The sequence below is a fragment of the Dermochelys coriacea genome, chromosome 5 (assembly GCF_009764565.3).
Source record: "Dermochelys coriacea isolate rDerCor1 chromosome 5, rDerCor1.pri.v4, whole genome shotgun sequence".
Lineage (NCBI taxonomy): Eukaryota > Metazoa > Chordata > Testudines > Dermochelyidae > Dermochelys > Dermochelys coriacea.
Window position 1 is genome coordinate 48,380,533 of NC_050072.1, and position 15,266 is coordinate 48,395,798.

A 15,266-nucleotide genomic window follows, 5' to 3' on the forward strand; every position below is an offset into this window, starting at 1 on the left:
AAAAAAGTAACTGTCTTTTATTCTTCGAGTGATTGCTCATATCCAGTCAACGTAGGGGATTCCCAGCAGTACCCCTGGAGGCAGGTAAGGAGTTCACGGACATGTAGATTGCAATAGAGCTCTGCCGAACCAAGCACTGTCCCTGGCCTGCAGGTCCGAATGCGAGAGGTGATCCAGTTAGAAATCCTTTGCACGGACACTGGGAGGCCCTTCATCCTATCAGCTGTAGAGATGAAAAGCTGAGTCGACTTACGGAAAGTTTTTGTCCAATCTAAGTAGAAAACCAGAGCCTTTCTTATGTCCAAAGCATGAAGGCGCCTCTCTTCACTAGTCTCATGGGGCTTAGGGCAGAAGACTGGAAAAAAGATGTCCTGGTTCATGTGGAAAGTGGACACCACCTTGGGGAGGAAGGACGGGTGGGGCTGGAACTGGACCTTGTCCTTATAGGAGACCATGTATGGCAGTTCTGAGGTCAGGGCTCGCAACTTAGAGACTTGCCTCGCCGATGTCAACAGGACCAGAAAAGCTACCTTCCGTGATAGGTGAGACAGGGAGCATGAGGCCAAAGGCTCAAAGGGCGAGCCTGGACAGAACCAAGTTGAGATCCCACTGAGGGGCCGGGGACCGGACTTGAGGAAAGAGCCTCTCAAGGCCTCTAAGGAACCTGACTGTCATGTAATGGGAGAACACAGCCTGCCCCGGATTGGCAGATGAAAGGCCAAAATGGCCACCAGGTGCACCCTGATAGAGGAGTGTGCAAGGCCCTGGTTCCTTAAATGAAGCAGGTAGTTCAAGATTGACTGCACCGAAAAATACAAATGGGAGATGCCTCGTTCAGCCGCCCAGCAGGAGAACCTCATCCACTTTACCAGACAGGTCTGCCTCGTCGAGGGCTTTCTACTCTCAAGGAGAAAAGGAGTACTTGTGGCACCTTAGAGACTAACAAATTTATTAGAGCATAAGCTTTCGTGAGCTACAGCTCCCTTCATCGGATGAAGTGAGCTGTAGCTCACGAAAGCTTATGCTCTAATAAATTTGTTAGTCTCTAAGGTGCCACAAGTACTCCTTTTCTTTCTGCGAATACAGACTAACATGGCTGCTACTCTGAAACCTACTCTCAAGGAGGATCTTCTGGACCCCGTCCGAATAGGCCAGTTCATCTGGGTTCAGCCACGCAACATCCACGCCGTAAGGTGGAGGGACACAAGCTTGGAGTGCAAGAGTTGGCCATAATCCTGTGACAGCAGGTCCAGTCAGTTTGGCAGGGGCCAAGGTGGGATCACTGATAAGCTTGATAGCTTCCTGAACCAGTGCTGGCAAGGCCACACTGAGGCAACTGTGATAACCTGCGCCTTGATTTTCACTAGGACCTTGCTGAAGAGTGGAATCAGAGGGAACATGTATATCAGGCTTCCTGCCCATGGCAGGAGAAAGGCATCAGAGAGGGACGCCTTGCCCAGTCCCTGTCTGGAGCAAAACCTGTGGCACCTCCTGTTCTACCTGGTGGCAAACAAATCCACTTGGGGAGGTGTCTCCCCCCCTCCCCCCGGAAAAGCATGCTGGCTACCTCCAGGTAGAGCAACCACTCGTTGTGAGAGGAGAAGTCCCTGCTTAGGTGATCTGCTAGAATGTTCCTGGCACCCAGAAGGTGACACTTCTAAATGGATTCAATGGTCAAAGCAGAAGTCCCAGAGATGGAGTGCATCTTGGCAAAGAGCAAGGATCATGCTCCACCTTGCCTGTTGATGTAGAGCATTGAGGCTGTGTTGTCCGTGAGGACTTTGACTACTCTGCCCAACAGATGAGGTAGGAAAACCGTGCATGCTTTGCGCACCGCCCTGAGCTCTTTGACGTTTATGTGTAGCATCAATTTTTCTGGGGACCGCATACCTTAGGTCTGAAGGGTGCTGAGTTGCGCCCCCCAGCTGAGGTCCAAGATGTCTGAAACCAACTTGACTGAGAGAGAAGTGCTGATTAAGGGAACTCCTTCCAGGACCTTCCGAGGGTCAGTCCACCGTTGCAGCAAAGTAAGTACTATCACAGGGATAGCAACGAGCTTCTTCACGTGGTCCCTGGACTGGGAATAGACCATCGCCAGCCATTGCTGCAGGGGTCACATCCGGAGCCTGGAGTGGCACACACATATGTACACGCTGCCATGTGACCTAGTAGGCAAACCCTGGCCATGGTCAGGGAAAACGTGGAGACTTCCGGGGTGAGGTCCACCAGGGCCCTAAATCTCTCCAGCAGCAGGAATGCCCAGGCACAGGTCGAGTCAAGCACCGCTCCGATAAACTCTATAGGCTGAGGCGACGGCACGTGGCTAGCAGCACCCTTGGACCTGAAGTTGCCCTTGACGAGCCAGTCGTTGAGGTACAGATAGATCTGGATACCCCGATGTCTGAGATAAGCTGTCACCACCAATGTGCACTTGGTAAATACCCATGGTGCTGTCGCTAGGTCGCATGGAAGGACCATGAAGTGATAGTGGTTGGGACCTACCGTGAACCAGAGCAAGCGTCTGTGTCCCTTGGAAGATGGTGATGTGGAAGTACGCATCTTTCAGATCGAGGGCGACATACCAGTCTCCTGGATCCAGGGAGGGGATGATGGAAGCCAGGGAGACCATGTGGATTTTTAGTTTTGCTAAGTAGCAGTTCAAGCCCCGCAGGTCTATTATGGGCTGCAGACCGCCCTTGTCTTTGGGGATTAAAAAGATGGGGAATAGAACCCCTAGTTCCTGTGGAGTACAGGAACTATCTCCACCACACCCAGCTGTAGTAGACACTCTGCCTCCTGTACGAGAAGATTCTTATGAGAGGGGTTCGTGAAGAGGGATGCGGGGGGTTCTTAGAAGGGTGTAACCCTGCACCACCGTACTGAGGACCCATAGGTCCGATGTTATAGACACCCACATGGAAAGAAGGAAGGAAGGAAGGAAGGAAAAAAGGCAGTTGGCAAACAGAGGGGAGGAAGGATCCAGGGAACAATCCGGTATGTCACCCTCAGATGTACCCTCAAAACGGGGGCTTGCTCGTCTGCTTACTGCAGGTTGAGCCTGCTTGGGATGTAGACGGGTTGGTGGCCAGGGCTCCTCTTTTAGCCCCTAGATCTTTTGTGGGGAGGCTCCTGGCAAGGTGGCTCCCTTGGCTCTGAGGCTGCTGTGGCTTAAACCGCTTGCGGGCAGGACTGGGGATGTACAGGCCCAGTGTTTTTAGGGTCATGAGGGAATCTTTCAGGCCATGGAGTTTAATGTCTGTCTTTTCTGCAAGCAGGGTGTGCCCGTTGAAAGGGAGGTCTTGCATTGACTGCTGAGCCTCCAAGGAAAGGAGAGGAGCAGTAACAAAGCCCTGCGCTCTGAAATGGCCAATGCCATGGTATGGGTGGTGGTGTCTGCTGCGTCCGATGCCACCTGAAGAGTTGCTCTGGCTGCAGTCAAGCCCTCACCCAGGATCACCTATAAGCCTCAGGAAGGGCGCTCTCGAACTTGGTCTTTGCTTGCTACATATTAAAATCATTGTGGCCCATTAAGGCTTGGTGATTGGCCACCCGCAACTATAGACTGGAGAATGAATAAATTTTATGCCCAAACAAGTCTAGTCTCCTTGAGTCTTTATTCTTAGGGGTAGCCCTCAGTTGGCCCTGTCTCTCCCTGTGGTTGACCCCTCTCTACCACTAAGGAATTGGGAGCAGGGTGGGTATAAAGGTACTCATGGCCCTTGGATGGCACAAAGTACTTGCGCTCCACCTTCTTAGAGATTGGAGGCAAGAAGGAGGGGGTTTTCCAGAGGGAATCTATCATTTTAGTGACCCCATCATGTAGGAGCAAAGTACCCTGGCTGGAGCCGTGGGGCAGAGAACATTAAAGAGGGAGTCTTCAGGTTCCTCTAACTCCTCCGCTTGGAGGCCCAGGTTGGTGGCAACCCTCTTTAACAGCTCCTGATGTACCTTAGCATTATCCTGGGGCACCAGTGGAGAGGGCCCCACTATTGCCTCGTTGGACGACAATGAGGAGGAAGCCAGTACCAAGGGGTCCTCCCCAATCACAGGTGGTCCAGCGGCTTGCTTGCCCACTTCCTCCTATGCCTGCAGGGTGCCTGCAGCCAAGGCCTCTTGGGCTGGAGGGGGTCAGGAGAGGGCGGTAGCTGGTCTCGCTTTGGATAGCGAGTGGGCAGCCTGAGAGGGTTGAGTGAACCCCCATGGGTATCACTATGCCGGCCACAGAGTTTGACAGTCTGCTCCGTAGGTGCCAGAGCCTGTCCTGCCACTAAGGAACCTTGGTCCAAACCTAAGCCAGAGCCCGAGCAGTCGCTCCCCTGCAACCAAGATGGGGCTAATTGGTGGATCTGTCCCGATCGGTTCCGGTTGCCCCTCCTGGAGTTGGGTCTGGCTGATCTTGATGAACATCTGGATTGGGACCTCGGCGACTGGCAGCACTCAGCGGATCCACAACAGTCCCAGGCCAGTGATCTACACCTCACGCTTAACGAGCGGCACTGAAATGTGGAGCGGGAGCAGGAACTAGCGCGGGCTTGGCATCATGAAGATGCCACCCTGGGGGATTGCAACAGTCCAGGGAACTGTACCGTCGGTCCCTTGACCTGTCCCTTGAGCGATACTGGTGCTGTGGAGATTCTGGGCGCCAACTCTGAAACTCCTGCCTGGGACGTGTGCCTCCAGAGGTCTGCACCCAGTTAACAGCAAGCTGCGCCTCGAGCCTCTCTGCCCTTGTCTGAAGTCTGAAAACTGGATGGGGCTGTGAAGCTTCTGCCTATCACAGTCAGAAATGTGTCAGCTGCAAGAGAGCTACTGTTGACGGGACGTCCCCTGCAACAGGGAGTGCTGCCGGAAAGGTGGAGGCTGTGGTGGTCCCAATGCAGGTTTACCCCAGGATCGGGACCCCGCAGGGGCCAGAGTGGGCAGTACTGGGACGGACATAATGTCTTGCGCTGCTTGCAGGGCCTCCGGTGTGGACGGCACCCAGAGCTGACAAGGACCTCCACCACTATCCAGGGTAGCTGGCGGAGAGCGGGATGGGCTACACCACTCTAACTGAGCCAAGGCCCTGGATTGCGAAGGAAGTGAAGAGGCTCCAGAGTCAGGGCCTTGGCTCAGGTAGAGTGGTGTAGCCCATCCCGCTCTCCGCCAGCTACCCTGGATAGTGGTGGAGGTCCTTGTCAGCTCTGGGTGCCGTCCAGACTTGTCCTTTCCCTTGCAGGAAGCTGGAGACCTTCCTCGCCCAGTCTTCCTGGGCTTCTTGGCTGGAGCCATGGAAGGAGACCGGTGCCAGCTCGTAGATGGTACCGGCTGGGTGCTGCACACCGAGGTCATGGTGCTTGGCGCTGAATGGGAGCGCTGCTCTGGCATCGGGGTAAGGGCAGACTCCATGAGGAGTTCCTTCAAACAAATGTCACGCTCCTTCCTCGTCCTGGGCTTGAAGGACTTGCAGATTTTGCACTTATCGCTAATGTGACCTTTGCCCAAGCTGTAAACAACTATTATGTTGATCACTAATGGGCATGGGCCTTTTACAGCAATCGCGGGATTTAAAGCCTGGAGGCGAAGTCCCTTTAGCGACCTATTAAGTCTCTAACTTAACAAATAGGTTGAACTAAACTAGAGGGAAACTATACACAATAAAATTTGCAAGAGGCAAATGAGTTTGAACAAATGAAAAGCAACAGCTCTAGCTGAAGGAGCACCAGTTCCATGCACCATCACTGGCAGCAAGAAGCAACTGAGAATGGAGGGGGCCAGTGGCACCCTATATGCTGCATCATATGCATGCCACTCCAGGGGGTTCCCCTAAAGCTACTGCTGAGGGAAAAAACTTCCAGCACTTGTGCATGTGGTGAGCACACACACCTAAGTTGAACAGACATGAGCATTCACTTGAAGAAGAACTGGATTCTCTCCCTGCCTCTGGCACAGAGTAACCACATAAGGCTAGGCAAGTCACTTAGTCTACATCTACACTAGAAATGATACAGTGGCACAGCTAAAGCTGAGCTGCTGCAGTGTAAACATTTACTACAGTGACAGAAAGGGTTCTTCTATTGCTGTAGTTAATCCACTTCTTCCGTTGTCCTAGCAATGTCTATATGCGGGAGGGGACCTTAACTACATCACAAAGGGCATGAAATTTTTCACAGCCCCTTCGTTAAAAATAATTGTAAGAAGCCAGTAAGCTTCTTTATTTGAAAGGCCAGAAAAGCAAAGAGGTCACTCCTCATCTGTAAAATGGGCACAATACTACCCCCTCAGTTCAAAGTGGTGTTGTGAAAATTAATATCTGTAAAGCACTCAGACACTATAGTGATGAGTACTATAGAGAAGCCCATAAGGAGGCTGATAATTCTTTCTTCAGAGCAGGGTTTGAATAGTATGCAGTAAGTGAGGCATGAAGTCACACACTGAACAATGAGGATAAAACAAAATATTGAGTAGCTGCTCCATTAAGTGAGCACTGTCCATCCTGTCCAGTGAATGAGGCAGGGTTCTGTGGAAAAAAATAGTATGTTATCCTGTAATGACAGACTATCATAATGTATACAGACTGGGTGGGGAGGTCAAAGGAAGGTTGCACAGGCAACCTTAATTCTGGCATTGCCTAACTTTAATATTATTCAAACAGTACATAATTGTCTAGGTTTTTTTAAAAAGCAAATTGAAAAGCCAGAAATACTATCATGTGGCATCATATTGACACCAACATGGTTTATTAACAGGGTTAGAACCTTTAGATCGACCACACAGACTTTTGCCACTTGAGTGAGCAGAGTAACTGATAGAAATAGACTGTCATCCACTAAGCAGACCAGCAATAGCGGGGGATGAGACACATACTTGCCCACTGGGTTTCACAGACATTTGCCAACAGCAAAGGAATGGTGAGATTCAGGAATCTTGGGTTCTAGTCCAGGCTGTGGAGGGGAGTGTTCTCTTGTGGGCACACACTTTCAGCCCATTCTACTCCATCCCCTACAAACTAGGCCTTTCTCATCCTCGTCCCAGTCCTCTCATCCCCAACCAAATCTCCTTGCCTAGCCACTCCAAGTCTCCTCCTTTTGGCTCCCCATATAAGTCCCAGTTTTCCCCTCCACATCTAGTCTCTCCCTTTTTCCCAGTCTCCTTGTTCAGTCAAGCCTAGTTTTCCCCCTTCGCCTTAGCTCCTCATCAGATCTGTCTCCTCTCCCCACCACCCATCTCCCCTTCTCAGCTGCTTCCCAGTCCCAGTGTCCCCCAATCCTGGCTCTCAGTCCCAATGTTATTACCCAGCCAGTTCCAGTCTCTCTCTCCACCCTCAACTCCCAGTCCGAGTTTCTTTTTTCCCTTCCCACTCCCAGTCCCAGTTTAACTAGGATCCTTCCCTTCCTCCCTGATCCAAATTTTATCCCCTCAACATTCAAATCAGGCAACTTCCTCCTCCGTACTGCTGGAGTGACGGCAGGAGTGGGGAAGTCACTGAGAACACAGCAGATACATGTCCCTGCTTTCAGTTCCCATGCCCATACAAACAGTGAGAGACAGTCCCTGCTCCAAAAGAGTTTACAATCTGAAGTCCCTATCCCAGAGGTGGGCAAACTATGGCCCGCAGGCCACATCGGGCCCACAAGACCATCCTGCGTGGCCCTTGACCTCCTGGCCGGGGAAGCTAGCCCCCAGCCTCTCCCCTGCTGTCCCCCCTTCCTCACAGCCTCACCTCACCATGCTGCCAGCGCTCTGGCCTGCCGCTCCTGCTGGGTAGCGTGGCTGCAAGCTCCTGCTGCTCTGAGCGGCATGGTAAGGAAGCGGGGAGTGGGAGGGTTGGATAAAAGGCAGGAGGTTCCAGGGGACAGTCAGGGGACATGGGGGGTTGGATAGAGGGTGGGGCCCCAGGGGGAAGTTAGGGGTGGGGGTGTGGATAGGGAGCAGGGTACTCAGGGGACGGGGTGAGGGGTTGGGATAGGGTTGGGGCAGTCAGGGGAGAGGGAGCAGTGCGGGTTGGATAGGGAGTGGCATCCCGGGGGGGTGGTTAGGGGCAGGGGTCCTGGGAGGGGGTGGTCAGGGGACAAGGAGCAGGATGGGATTGGATGGATTGGGGATTCTGAGGGGAGAAGTCAGGGGGCGGGAAGTGGGAGGGGGCGGATGGGGGTTGGGGCCAGGCTGTTTGGGGAGGCACAGCCTTCCCTACCCGGCCCTCCATACAGTTTCGCAACCTTGATGTGGCCCTTGGGCCACAAAGTTTGCCCATCCCGCCCCATCCTGTATTGTAATTGACTTCAGTGGGGCTCTGTGTTGGCTAAAGCATGCAGTGGTGCTGACCACAATGCCAGACCAGTCTAAATATGCAAGACTATAGATGGGAAGGAAAACAGAAGAAAAGTGACTTACTTAAGATAACACAGCAGGTCAGTGGCAAAGCCAGGAATAAACCCCAGGTCTCCTGAGTCCCAGTCCAATGACTGATACACAAGATTATGCTACTTATCTAGACCACACTGCTTGATAGTTAGAATGGAAACTATTGTGCAGCCTTAACTATAGCCCTACTGCTGCTCCAGCTGTCATAAATTTAGCCTTCAAAATACGTTCTTTTGTTGGCCCACTGTATGCCACACAAAGGCTTTGCAGCCCAGAAAAAGATCCAAGATCCTTTCATTTTCATCCACATAAAAACAGAAACAGTCAGTACTGTACTGCCATGGCCAATAGAAGATTTTAGGTTGCTACTAAATTCACAACTGAACAAATTCGATACATAAAATAAAATAAAAAAGCCAGGCAATTATTAATTCAGTTTCACAGTGAAATTGTATTGCACATGAGAAGCCTTGAAGTCAATGCCTTCATTTAAAAGGACATCAAAATATTTCACACAAAATATTACAAACTCAGTGAAAACTTGAGATTGAAATCCATTTCCTCTTTCATGCTCACACACTGCATGTTACTGTAGTGTAAGCAGGGTCTGAATGAGCTCTCCCCTGACATCTAGTGATAAGCTGTGGAAGAGGACTTCAGGACCTGATCTTGTTTGCACAAGAATACCAACCCTGCCTAGGTGTTTGCATGGGAATACCAACCCTGCCTAGAATGATGGGATTGTTTGCCCAAAGCGTCACTGTCGGCTGGTGTTGGATTCCCATTCTCCTTGTTATTGGGGCAGGCGTAATAAAGCGTTGTTATTCTTAGTGTGTGCATCAAAGGCTGTAGAACTGTGCTTGGCATAGCCCAATTGAGGGACTCGCCCTCAATTAAACAGCACTTGCTAGGCAGGGGACATGAGTTCCAAAGCCCAGTGAGTTGAGAGAGAGGGTGTGGACAGATATTTGTCCCTCAGGGTGTGGATCTTGCTTACGGGTCTTAGACACCATTTGACCCTTCTCTCCACTGTGTAATAAAGCTGAAGTCACTGATACCTAGGTTTAAGTGTTAGATCTGCTTTAGGACAGTGTCTCTGCTGCAAGAGACTGCTCAGTATACACCAACAGTGATACTCCCCCACTAATAATAATTGAAATCACTAAGTGTTGGGATCTGAAGACATCCTGGTGGATTAGTGATCAGCTGGCAGAGCAGCCAGTGGAAAAGGCATGGCAATTGGCTGGCAAGATAGCTGCTGGAGAGAACCAGAATGGGGATCCACAGAGTGGTGTGGTGATCAACCAGCAGGGCAGCTGCTGGAGAGGATCAGAGTGGAGCCCAGCAGAGAGGTGTGGCGATTGGCCAGCAGGGCGGCCGGCGGAGCGGAGCCTAGCAGAGAGGCATGGTGATTGGCCAGCAGGGTTGCTGGCAGAGAAGAGCAGCAAGCAAGTGCTTGTGCAGCGGAGCAAGTAAGGTGGCTTCTTACCACCCCTCCACCTAGGGTTCACCTCCCACCCTGCACATGTACCTCTGAACTCTGGGTCTGCACTGACCAAGGACAGCAACTGTGAGTGGGGTGCAGAGAAGGGATGGGCATATTAAAGGGACTTTTGGTTGCTGGACTAAGAACCTGAGGGAAAAGGACACTGCCTAACTTACTTGGCGGTGGAGCTTTTGCTCATTGTTTATGTTTATGATTATGAACCCTGTTTGCTGTGTTTTCCAAAATTAATGCTGGGTTACTTCCCCTCCCTTTTATTAAAAAGTTTCTTTGCTACACTCAGACTCTGTGCTTGCGAGAAGGGAAGTATTGCCCCTGAGAGGTTCCCAGGTCACTCGGTGGGGGTTCGAGCTGCTTTTGTGTTGAATTGTTGCAAAAAGGAACCCCTACATACTGAACTCAACCCTTGTTGCTGCCAACGCTGACCGGCAGAAGGGTTACAGTAGGGCTACTCATGAGTGTTGTTCATGCCAATTATTCATCTGGAAAACAGCAATGAAGCATTTGTTTTGGAGAAGAAAAAAAATAGGTAGATTTCTGATTGTCCCTACCAGTGATCAGAGGAAAAATAGCTATGGGAGCTACATTTATTTGGCACTGGTGCAACTGCTATGGGAATATTGTGTATAGTTCTGATGTCCATAATTCAGGACAGATGTTGGTAAATTGGAGAGGGTAAAGAGAAGAGCCACAAGAATGGTTACAGGATTAGAAAACATGCCTTATAGTGATAGGTTAAGTTCCTTGAGTCTATTTACAAAGAGAAAATTAAGGGATGAGTTGATCACAATCTGTAAGTACATGGGGGACAAATATTTGATAATGGGCCATTGAATCTACCAGAGAAAGCAATAACATGATCCAATGGCTGGCAGTTGAAGCAAGGCAAATTCAGAATAGAAATAAGGTGTACATTTTTAAGAGTGAGGGTAATTAACCATTGGAACAATTTACAAAGGGTCATGGTGGAGTCTCTATCCCTGACATTTTTTAAATCAAGAATGGACATTTTCCTAAAAGATATACTCCATGCATTATTTTGGGGAAATTCTATGGCCTGTGTTATAAAGAGAGTCAGACAAGATGATCAAAAGGGTCCCTTCTGGCCTTGTAATCTATGAGATCCTGATCTTGTGCAAAGGGAGAGGGTGGGACATAGAAACTACATGGAGCCCTACAATTCTTTAAAAAAGCCAGCTCCATTCCCATGAATTCTCAGGGCAGTGGTGCAAAGAGCAGACCCTTCCATGAAGTCCCCTGGCCACTCCCTTTCCATCTGGCAGCATGGCTCCCTCAGGAACCAGGCTGCAAAAGTTTCCCCCTGTGCAATTGCAATCACTTTCCCTCCAAGAGGAGTAGAGAGGACATAGGGGGAGTTAAGGCTGCCTGGTGCAACATTAACTCCTTCATGTGTTTACTATTAAAATCTGCTAGGGTCAGAAGGGTCTATAACATGTAAAAGCAGCTGCTCCAAGGCACTGCCTCCAACATGGCACACTATTGAGCCTCAGATACCAGACAACAGAGCATAAGAGTTTGATCCTACAAACTGCCGAGCACCCTGGCCCCAGTTCAACAATACATAAGCACTTCAACTTTAAGCATGTGAGTAGCCCAAAGGGACAATGCATATGCTTCAACTTAAGCACCTGTTTAAGTATTTTGGGGATCAGGGCCAGAGCCCTTGTAGGACTGTGCCCCAACAACAGAGGCTCTTCTGTAGACTTGGTCATGGTGCAACAGGCCAGGGAGCTGCTCTCCCTCCTCTGTGCCTTATTTCCACTTGATATTGCTCCCCTCCATCAACATCCAGGAGTTACATGGACTTTTCAAAGAGATACACTTTAAAAGGGCACAGCTAAATTTTGGGCCAACTATAATTTTTTCAGCATGGCTTAAAAAAAATCTCTCTGGAGCTCTCAAAGGCATATAGAATGCTCCACCATTTTCAGAGCTTGACATATAATCAAAGGAATGTGGGTTATTTCTCCTGGAGCTCCCTGTAGTGCTGAGCCAGGGCAGGCTGCTTGCTCAACTTCCTTCCTCTTCTCTTGTCCTTTGGGCAGCTGTATCCCCACATTCAAAAACCACTGATCTTAAACAATAAATTCCAAAAGAAAATGGTTGGTTGCAGCTTTAATCTAACAACCCCTTGTTCATTTAGTCATTCATACTGAATACAACGACCACTGCCCATAAGTTTAATAAGTGTGCGATTCTGATCTCCCATCTGTGTAAGTCAGGAGCTGCTCCACTGAAAATCAGTGGCATTACAGCTGTGTAAAACTTGCTTCAGTGCCTGAGGAATATCAGGCCCAACATTTTAGAGGCAACATTTTACATTATGAGCTCAGTTAACTCAGAATTTAACACATAGGAATATGCTTAGTGAGTGTCTGTTACGGAGAAAATTTTTGATTTTTTTGGCAACAGCATATGATTTAAATGCTGCACGCAGATTAACCTGGCAATTGAGAAGACTAAACAGATTATAGTATTAATAATTCTGTAAATACAGCCTTGCACAATTCTATTCACCCAGGTAGGCATTTTTTTTAAAGGACATGTAAAATATCTTCAGGGGTTTTTTTTAATGTAATTTTCATTCTATTGAAGGGCAGACAAGCAGAGTGTGTGTGTGTGTGTGTGTGTGTGTGTGTACACACATGCGCGCATTCTCTCTCTCACACACACACACACACACACACACACACACACACACACACAGAGTATTGGATGCAACTGGGAACAAAGACTACAGGGAATAGAGTTTAATGGATTGTGATTACTGTTCTGGAACAGATTGAACCTCTTTATAGCCTATGAGAAGACAATGTGAACTGAATTCAAACAAAGAACTGATAATGGGTTTTACTGCAAGCTACACAGTTAAAAAAGAAGCTCTTATAATTTACAGCTATGGACAACATTTCAAAGTAAAAAAGGATTTAAAATAAGACATTGTCTGGAAAACCACAAACTTATTTATTTTCTCCTGATACAGCAGGCTACCTCCCCTGAAAACAATACCAATTACATTCTTATTTTTATTTTAACTGTTATTACTATTGTTATGTTCTGGTTATTTTGCATGAACATAGTAACTTTCATTTCTTGTTGCTCACCGAAGGTGCTATTCATGTCTCTGTCCAGTACAAGTCCTTGCTGCTGCTGAACCAGACAATTGTACTTCAGCCAATGCTTCAAAATGAAGCATAGTCTGTGTCAGCAATTCTGTTTTGTTCCCTCTTTACTCCAAATCAAGTAGTCAGGCATTTTTCTCCTCTATAATCAGCAGGGTAAGGGAAGAGATGTTTTCTCAGCTATCCATACATGTCCCTGTGTAGCTAGTGGCATGGGGGAGGGGAGACACGCCATCTCTATGTAGGTACCTCCCTTTGTGGCAAAATATTCAGCTCTATGATGCGTCCAGCCTTTGTTTATTCATTTGTATCTGATATCTCCCCAAGTAGAAGAGGAACATGAGACTCCACTATTTCATGTAAATGACTCCTTCATTTTAGTAAGAGAATGAGCAAATTAACTAAAACTACAGCATGGAAGCAGCTGCCTCACCATGCCATGCCATCCTGGTGCAGATACCCCTCTCGTAAACCAGAACGTGCCTGATCCCATTCCTTACCAATAGAGAGTGCCAGGTAAAAGTTGCTCTTTGTGGGACTGAAAGCGATGATGAGTGAACCCATAAAACACACCAAAATGACTATGAATCCGATTGCGATTTCTCTCACACCAGTGGTATTCAGGAGCAATTTCACTAATGCCAATGGGGTTACACTGGCATAAAAAGTGAAGAGATATCAGAATCAGACCCCAATTCTCTACCACTAAAACTCTACTTTTTCACTGAATTGTGGCAGGTCTGTTCTGTGTACCAACAACAGTTTTCACATCTTGAATTATTGTCCACAAACTGTGACACTAGAAATACTGGTGAGTTTGTCAGAATTGAGCTCAAGTCAAAGTTTTTGCAGTAGAATATGACTGGATATTCCCCCACACACACCAAGTCTGAATCCTCCCACAGACGCCCACACTCTTCTAGTCTCTTTGTACTGCCTGCACAACACACATCTCCAGCAGAAAGACTCAAACAATTACCTAATGGTGCAGAACAAGCACGACAGCCCTCTCTGCTGTGCCCCCCATTTCAATGAGGATGTGTTCTGTATGACTCAGAATGAATCAGACTGAAGAAACAGAACTGCAGCCTCAGAAATAATAATGACAATGTACAATTTGGAGCAAAGATACTATACTGCCTAATCATTGCCCAGCACTTAATTGCATTGCATATTGTATGACTAATAGGATATACATGCGTACTCATGATCACGCTTTTAATAAAATAAATGCCCTTTAAATCAATCATAATTTAATTTTGTTAGGTGCATTATCAAAATAAAATAGTGAGCAATATCAAGAAATCCATTCCCCAGCCAACAAATCAGCTAAATTTTGCTTGGGTCTGCATGGGAGTGCATCACTTGGTTGAGGTCACAAGGACCCTTTACTCCTTAGACTCGGACTTTAAGATTAGAAGAGATCATCAAGATTATGTACTCTGACCTGCACATTGCAGGCTACAAAACATCTCCCACCCACTTTTGTAATAGACCCCTAACTTCTAGCTGAGTTACTTAAGTCCTCAAATCATGCATAACAGCCAGGCATGACTGGGCTGTGAATTGCAGGTTCCCAAAAAGAAGCATGGTTATGAACCCACCCTCTTCACATTGGTCTGCAGAATCCACCTGACAAAGACCTGAGTGCATACTACACCTTTCGGAAGATTAGCAAGTCTGTCACTCCAGCACGCGCTCCTCCTGGGCCCCCCAAGAAGAATTTCGGCTGACTCAGCCAAAATTTCTCCTACTGACGTGCTCCTCTCCCAGTTCTCCTCCAGCACAAATAATTTCTCAGAGCCCAGCTCTGGCCCTTTAAGCACAGATTTTGTAGCAGTTATGTTCAGTCAGAAAATTCCCATTCTTGACCTTTCTTCTTACTTCAGCTCGATTTTCTTTTTTTAAAAAAAGAATAGTTCTTTATTAAAATTTTATCAGACAGTTCTTTTGGATTAGAAGAGAAAAAATTATCTTGGATATTACAAAGCAATAATATAATTATTACATTCATGTATCAGGCTCTTACCCCTTCAAATCCTCCAGTATCTATTTTCTGGCTTGTTTTTTTTAATCTAGTCCTCTTGCATACACTAATGTTTTTTATTTCAGTGACTATTTTGTCAACTTCTTTCATGTATTTCTACTAAGCTCTGCTCTTATATACTCCCATTTTTGCATTATGTCCTCTTGTTTTTCCTATATTTTTGTCACAATAAAGGGTTTATGTGTATCAAATTTTAGAAATTCATAGTGAAAGGGCAATTAATCTCAAT